The sequence below is a fragment of the Lolium perenne genome, chromosome 4 (genome assembly GCF_019359855.2).
Source record: "Lolium perenne isolate Kyuss_39 chromosome 4, Kyuss_2.0, whole genome shotgun sequence".
Lineage (NCBI taxonomy): Eukaryota > Viridiplantae > Streptophyta > Magnoliopsida > Poales > Poaceae > Lolium > Lolium perenne.
In genome coordinates, this window is record NC_067247.2 from 178,431,802 (window position 1) to 178,438,509 (window position 6,708).

Sequence of the window (6,708 nt, forward strand, 5' to 3'; positions counted from 1 at the left end):
ACACCTGTCCAACTCCTTGGTCCTTGACAACCGAGGCACAATCAGATTCAAAAATAATAGGGGAATTCGTCCATTCATTGGCTAGCCGGGCTCCATGGAGCAGCGCTAGAGCTTCAACTTCTTCTGCGTTGCTATGTCTAGGTAAAATATTACCAGCTGCAATAATCACCTGGCCTTGATGGTCTCTAATAATAGTGCGTGTTGTTCCAGTACCAGTCTCTTCCAGGAATAAACTGTCAGCATTTACTTTAAGAGCAACTCCAATAGTATAGGCGGTTGTTGGCTATAAGCAAGACTAGATTTTGATGCGCGCCTTGGCGCGCGACCCCGGTAGTCCGCATCAACGATCGCTTACAGATACTCTTCGTAATAAGTTTTCTTAGGTTTTACAATAAGTTGCCAAACATATGCCATGAGAACCTAAAAGAACCAAAAAATAAGAAACAATGAGATTTGAAAAACATGTTATACATCTGAGAATTGCTTTTGAAGAGTCCAAATGATTGCTCCCACCATCCATCTATGAAGATTTAACATTTGACGGTTAAAGTCAATGGTGAACTAATATCCATCAACAAACTGGATCAATGTGTTGATGTTTCCCTATTGGACCTGGGATATTTTCAATGACGGACCAAACAAGCTAACACAAGAATGATGCAAGCAATTAAAGGAAGAGCATCATTGTTCAGGGATCCAAACACTCGCCTGAACCAAAATTATTTGAATGCACAACTGTAGAGCAAAAGAATCCACTTTAGGTCCTGAAGAATAACCCCAAATTGCAATATGACTCACTTTAGCCTTCTGTTACTTCAGGGAAAGGTATCAACATCGATAGTATAAACTCTGGGACTTTTTTTTTATTAGCCGCTAATCTGAAGAAGATAGAACAACCTGAGGAGTATATGCTGGCATCTTGCACCACAACTGAACCATGAAGACAGAACTCAGAAGCACTGCTGAAGACTTAAACTATGGGCTTATTATGTCAATTGGATAGGCTGGCACAGATTAGTTAAATCAAAGCTCCAGGCTACACAAAGCTCAATAACAACATTCCGATATTACTGAAAAGGCAATTAGGCAAAGGCATACCATGCCATCTCAATAGGAACTTTCTGATGTAAATGGTCTTGGATTTTACGCTTCTTTAATTTCTAAATCTTTTCTGGCTTAGTTCACATGTTGCAAATGGACCAGAATAGTTTTTCTCAAATGTTGGAAATGGTCACATGTGTTTAATAGAGCATCTGAAAATCACACAAGTAATTTAGTGAAAATATCTGAAAAGCACGCATGTTGTGTTATCTTGCTTGTTTAATAAACAAATGATGAGTCGTACTGACTTGCATTTCAGATAGTAAATGTGTGAATCATGAGCATTCTTGCAGATTGTTAATCCAAAGTGCAACAAAAAGATATCAAAAACTAAATGGTTGGTCTGGCCTACCTTTAGGCTTTAGATACAACTGAACAGAGCAAATCTGCGAAGAATAAAAGTATCAAACACCAGCAAGTCCATCCAGCCGGCCCTGTCGAGGTCCAACGACTTGCTACTGAAACCTTCTCCTACAAACCTGAAGCAAGCTGAAAAGATTAAAAGCATGTGTAGCTCATTTTGAATGCCTAAATGCTTCAGTGCATACGTACATCTCAACTCAGTCAATATTGTTTTGGGGCAGAAAGGGAAGACCCTAAGGAGATATATATACTCCTAATGTTTCTAATAGATCTTAACGATCTCTTTAAACATAGCTTGTTATTGCTAAATATAATAATCTTTAGCTAAATTTAAAACGCAATGACTCATTTCCAAGACACCACCAAATCAAGCTATTCAAAATACTTCGGGCAAAAGCAAATAGGTGAGTAAATTTATGAAACCATGTATCCTAGGAGTAGGATCCTGTATATTCTTATCTTGCAATTGGCATACATTTGATGGGCGAGCAGAAACTATTTCGTTCCCCTGCAATATCACAAATATATGCATTAACAAACGACCATCCGAGGCATTAACTTCAAATGGCTAGCAGATATATCTGAAAACCATAGAGTTAATCCAATCATGGAAACATCACATGGTGACCTTGGATTCAATTATTAACACATAACAGTACTTGTATTTGGATATAGCTCCTTCGTTAAGAAACGAAACTCTACACTACCTGACAGTACTTGTCCTAGCATTCAATTCTTACCAATTACTGCTGATTAGAAAACCATATGTAAATAAAAATGGTACGTTTTAGATTATTGCTAGACCTGCAACAATATTTGTGCGACTATGCTACCCTTGAAATTGTTAAATTTGTATTATGCATCTTGCATAGTATGAAACAAACAAATACACCTTGTAAAAATTATGGGTCTGGCTCGTTTCTGAAAATGCAACACACCAACACGCTGGTGAGTGTAAGTGAATCATTTGTCAAGAGCTATAATTTTATACTTTTAATCTGACTTTTTTTAAAGTAGGATGTTCTGAATTGCATCTGAACTATATGAGGCTCACCAGATACATGTATTTCAGAATTTTCCCATAGATCTGCCTATTTATCTTCTCTTCTCTTCTCCTCGCCAAGCGAAATTAAATCACATATCTCATCATCTGCCAAAAAAAAACATATATCTCTCAGTGCATAGTTAAAACATAAACAATCTTGAATCATTAGATATCTTATGAACCACTACTTTACGATCAAACTCAGCATTGAAGAGAATATATATTACCTTACAATGAAGCGTTCAAATCCAAAATTTCCGGGATGCAGACATCTTGTTATCCCTGCAAGGAATTTGCAAAAATAACAGTTAATAGATAACTATGATAATACATATTTAGTTCTCAGACTTCCTTTCCATCTCCACCTTTGATAAGTATAGTATCTGCGGGTTTTCATTATGTTGGCAAAGTTAATCTAATTCATCATCGGGAAGTGCTAAAATAGCCAGTTCAGCCAAAAATACTCGAGCAATGGGATTGTATGCAAGATACAGTGAGCGCACCACAATAGTATTGATAAACAGAAGATTAACACGATTTCCTACACGGTTTGGATCCAATGAAAATAAAGGCTCAAGAAAATAGAACCAGTAGCTACCTATGGGTGCTTATATGCACAAAACAGTTTATTTTACATGAGGAAGGGTAAAAACATCATGATGTTAGAATAGGATAATTAATTATTAGGGAGAGGAAAATTTATTTATACAAGCTTGGTGATGTGCAGCAATTTTTTGTTGTATAAATCAGTTGTTAGATGAAATAATCAGAAGGCACCATAGATAAACTTACCTGACTAAATTCAGTTGGAAGATCAGATAAAATTTCAAACCATACGCACTATTTTGAAAAAGGGTACCATTTACTGTTTTTACCTGTAGAGAGTTAATAGGACTACATCACATAAGCAAATCGAGCGTGATAAGAGAACAAGACAACCTGAGAAGCAGAACATGCATCCATCAGGACATGAACATCAGTATATATAGGTAAATTCATAGTTTCTTCAGACCTATATCAAGAAACACTAAGTAATACACAAAGCTAGATTCATAGCAAGAAGTATATAGCATATCAATTATGAACTCTAAAGTAGAAGACATATGGCATGCTTTATCTGATAGACAAAATCAGCTACAATTCTGAGTATTAGACACAGGGTATGTCCAGGACTCCCAACTCTGCAAGACCTGACAAAAGATGTGACCATATCAGAGACTAAACCACATAAATAGCAAAGGACGGCAATTCCTGCAGTAAGCAAGAGGACAAAGCTCTCAATGAAAACAAAGAAATAAAAAAAGAGACTTTGTATGGGCTAAGAACAAATTGCACAGACGGACCATATTGATCTAGACGAATAGACTAAACATAAAAGAAAAAGGATCTAATCTACAGATCTGTGAACAGACAAAACAAGACATAACACAGAATGGCCAGCATGTACAGGATGAGAAACAGGAAGCAACATCATTATTGCAACCAAAACTGAAGAAAAATCAGTAGGAAAAGGCATATGAAAAACCAGTCATGCTGCAAGATTACCTAAGTTGGTCAACACCACAAGGAAGCGCCGGACAGGTGACCACTGGGAGCCCCACCATCTATAACCTCCTAGCATATCACAATTTGATTGCTGACTTGCATCCACATAACTTTGGACAGCCAGAAGGGGGTAGACTCCGAGGCTGGAGACATGCGGAAAACAAGAGAATAAAAGTAAAGCTTGAGAACAGAGATAACTATTAAAGCCCCATAACAGACATGCTTCATGTGGTCGTATCTCGCGGGAAAGGAAATTAATTTATCAAATACCAGTTTATGGATAAAATCATCATGAAGCTGTGCGTCTGATATACACATTACAATTGCCCTATTTGTCATTGAAAATTATATGTCTTATCTTAGTTCATTCTTGTCAGCATAGACCCATGTAATACAAAAGAATAATATCTAGACATGGTTCAATCTTCTTGATGTTAAAAATGCATGGCTCCTCTGCAATTATTTCAGACGAGAAACACCAAATAGTGGAAACAATAATCCGTTTGTGTCATGTGCAAAAAAGATAAAATTTGATGCTAAAAATAGCTTTTAATAGGATAGTTATTTATCTTATTTTTCACATGACAAAAAAAACATCGGGTTTCCATGAAGATGAACACCGAAATCAGTTCAAGAAATCCACACATAGATCTACCCGAGGCCGACCAACATAGTCTTTCTTTCCAATTTGCTGTAGGGTAAACCGGATGTCATGAGAGAGAGAGAGGGAGAGGGAGACGAGCCTGCTGCTAACAGTGTGACCATGTCGTTGCCTGCCGAGGTCCATCTCTCCATCGCCGGCAGCGGCTCCCGCCACTGTGAGGTCGCCATGAATCCGCAGCCGTCGCAAGTCGCCATGAATCCGTCCACTGTGGCACCGCTGAATCCTTCTCCAACGGTCGATTCCCTTATCAGCCAGCCGCTGTCGTGGTCGTCGAGCCTCCTCTCGCGCGGTGCAACGGCGGCCGTCCATGAAACCAGCGGCGCTTGAACCTGCAGTTCACGAAAACAGCAAGTCATTCGCTTATCGAAAATTTGGGAAAATCAGCAGCCTGACTAAAGATTTTACAGAAATGGGATGTGTCGAGAGCTTGCCTTCTCGGGCGCCGCCCATCTCTCCAGGTTTCGCAGCGTGTGATTGACGGACTTGACGAGAGCGCCAATCTGAAGACGACCGAAACGAACAACTTCATGAAATGGCCAGAAGACAAAACAAGTTTCAGAGACTCGAACTGAAATAAGCACGTACGTACCTCGTCTCTGTAGGATTCAGCACGGTGCTTGCCGAGGTCATCGCGAAGCACGTCGAACATCTCCTGCTCCTTCTCGGTTAGGAGCCTGATTATCCCCTTGAGCTGCGACCGCCGCCACGCCAGATCCTTGGTGATGCCGCTCTCGCACACCCGCATCCTGCCGGCATGGAGGAGCAGGTGAGATGGAGCTCCGGCCGCCGCTCCTCCGGCAGCCGGTCACCGTCCTCCACCTCCGGCCGGCGCCCCTCCGGCGCTGCTCCCCGCCGCCGGTCGCCGCCCTCCATCTCCCGGCCGCCGTCCCCGTGCGCCCGCCCGCCCCTGTGCGCCTCCCTGCCGCCGGCGCTCTCCCGCCCGCCCCAGCCATCTCCGCCGTCCGACGACACGCGGTTGCCGCCCGCCCAAGAGGAGCTCGCCGTCTCTGCCCTAGAGGAGGAGCTTCCTGGGCTGGTGGCCGGCTGCCATTGGAAGAAGATTGGGGGAGGATGAGCGGGAGGATTGGAGGAGGAGGCGCTGCAGGGGATTGTGGAGGAGGAGGGGGCGACGGGATTGGGACTTTGGGAGGCGGCGGCGGCGATGGGAGGGGCGCGAGGGGGAGAGGAGAACGTGCGAGGCGGGTGAGAGCGGAGCGAACGGGCCGCGCGGGCTTTTACACGACCCGTGGATAAAAAACGGGTTCCGCGAGGGCCTGGTCCTGGACTACTCCACAGTGAAAAAATGGACGGACGAGATCCACCACCAAATAAGATCCAACGGCTACGAGGCTCAAATCGCTGTGAGGCCCCCTATGGGGGGCATCATATACAACTTTAGATACCATGTCGTCTATATCTAACATGTAGCCAACAAGTACAATAGTTGGCTATTAAAATGTACTACTTTTCCAATGGATGACCCACTTTTCATTCACACAACTTGCCTAGGAGCACGTACTAAAGCTAGCTCTTGCATAAGAGTCCACTTACATTCTCTCATATTCTCTCTCCTTAACTAGACACAAATATGTTATTTTAATCCTTGTAGCCAGCTGACTGGAACTTATTGTACTTGCTCTAAGCCATACTAAGACTACCCGCAATGGGAGTATCATAAGTACTCCCTCCGTCCTAGAGTGTAAGTCACATTCTCATTTTCAGGTTGTCCGACATATGAGGCAAATAAGGCACAATTTTGCATTAATTAGATTTAATTAGCGCATGCAGCCCGCACCTTCCTCTCCCCCACATGCAGCCCGCACCTTTCTCTCCCCTTCTACACTTATTGCTACGGTTGGCATGCATGGGTGTGAACTTGATCAAAATTCCTGCATGGCCGCATGCAACATGATTTTCCTCTCTCTTAACTCACATCGCATGTGAAAAGAACCGGTTTCACACATCCAACATGCATGCAATAATTATGGGG

General features: G+C 42.4%; 1 long non-coding RNA gene across 5 annotated transcripts; it reads right to left on the reverse strand.

The window, feature by feature from the left end:
• Window positions 1-334: 334 nt before the first annotated feature.
• LOC127294584 (uncharacterized) lies at window positions 335-4,178 on the reverse strand. Of its 5 annotated transcripts, none has more exons than XR_011743100.1 (6): window positions 4,055-4,178; window positions 3,385-3,448; window positions 2,737-2,791; window positions 2,519-2,614; window positions 1,454-1,972; window positions 335-1,253 (listed from the first exon to the last, which is right to left on the reverse strand). It is a non-coding gene; the product is annotated as an uncharacterized lncRNA (long non-coding RNA). The 5 variants fall into 5 exon arrangements; XR_011743101.1 differs by having other exon boundaries at window positions 335-420; window positions 3,385-3,699; XR_011743099.1 differs by having other exon boundaries at window positions 335-930; window positions 3,385-3,699.
• Between the last annotated feature and the right edge of the window lie 2,530 nt (window positions 4,179-6,708).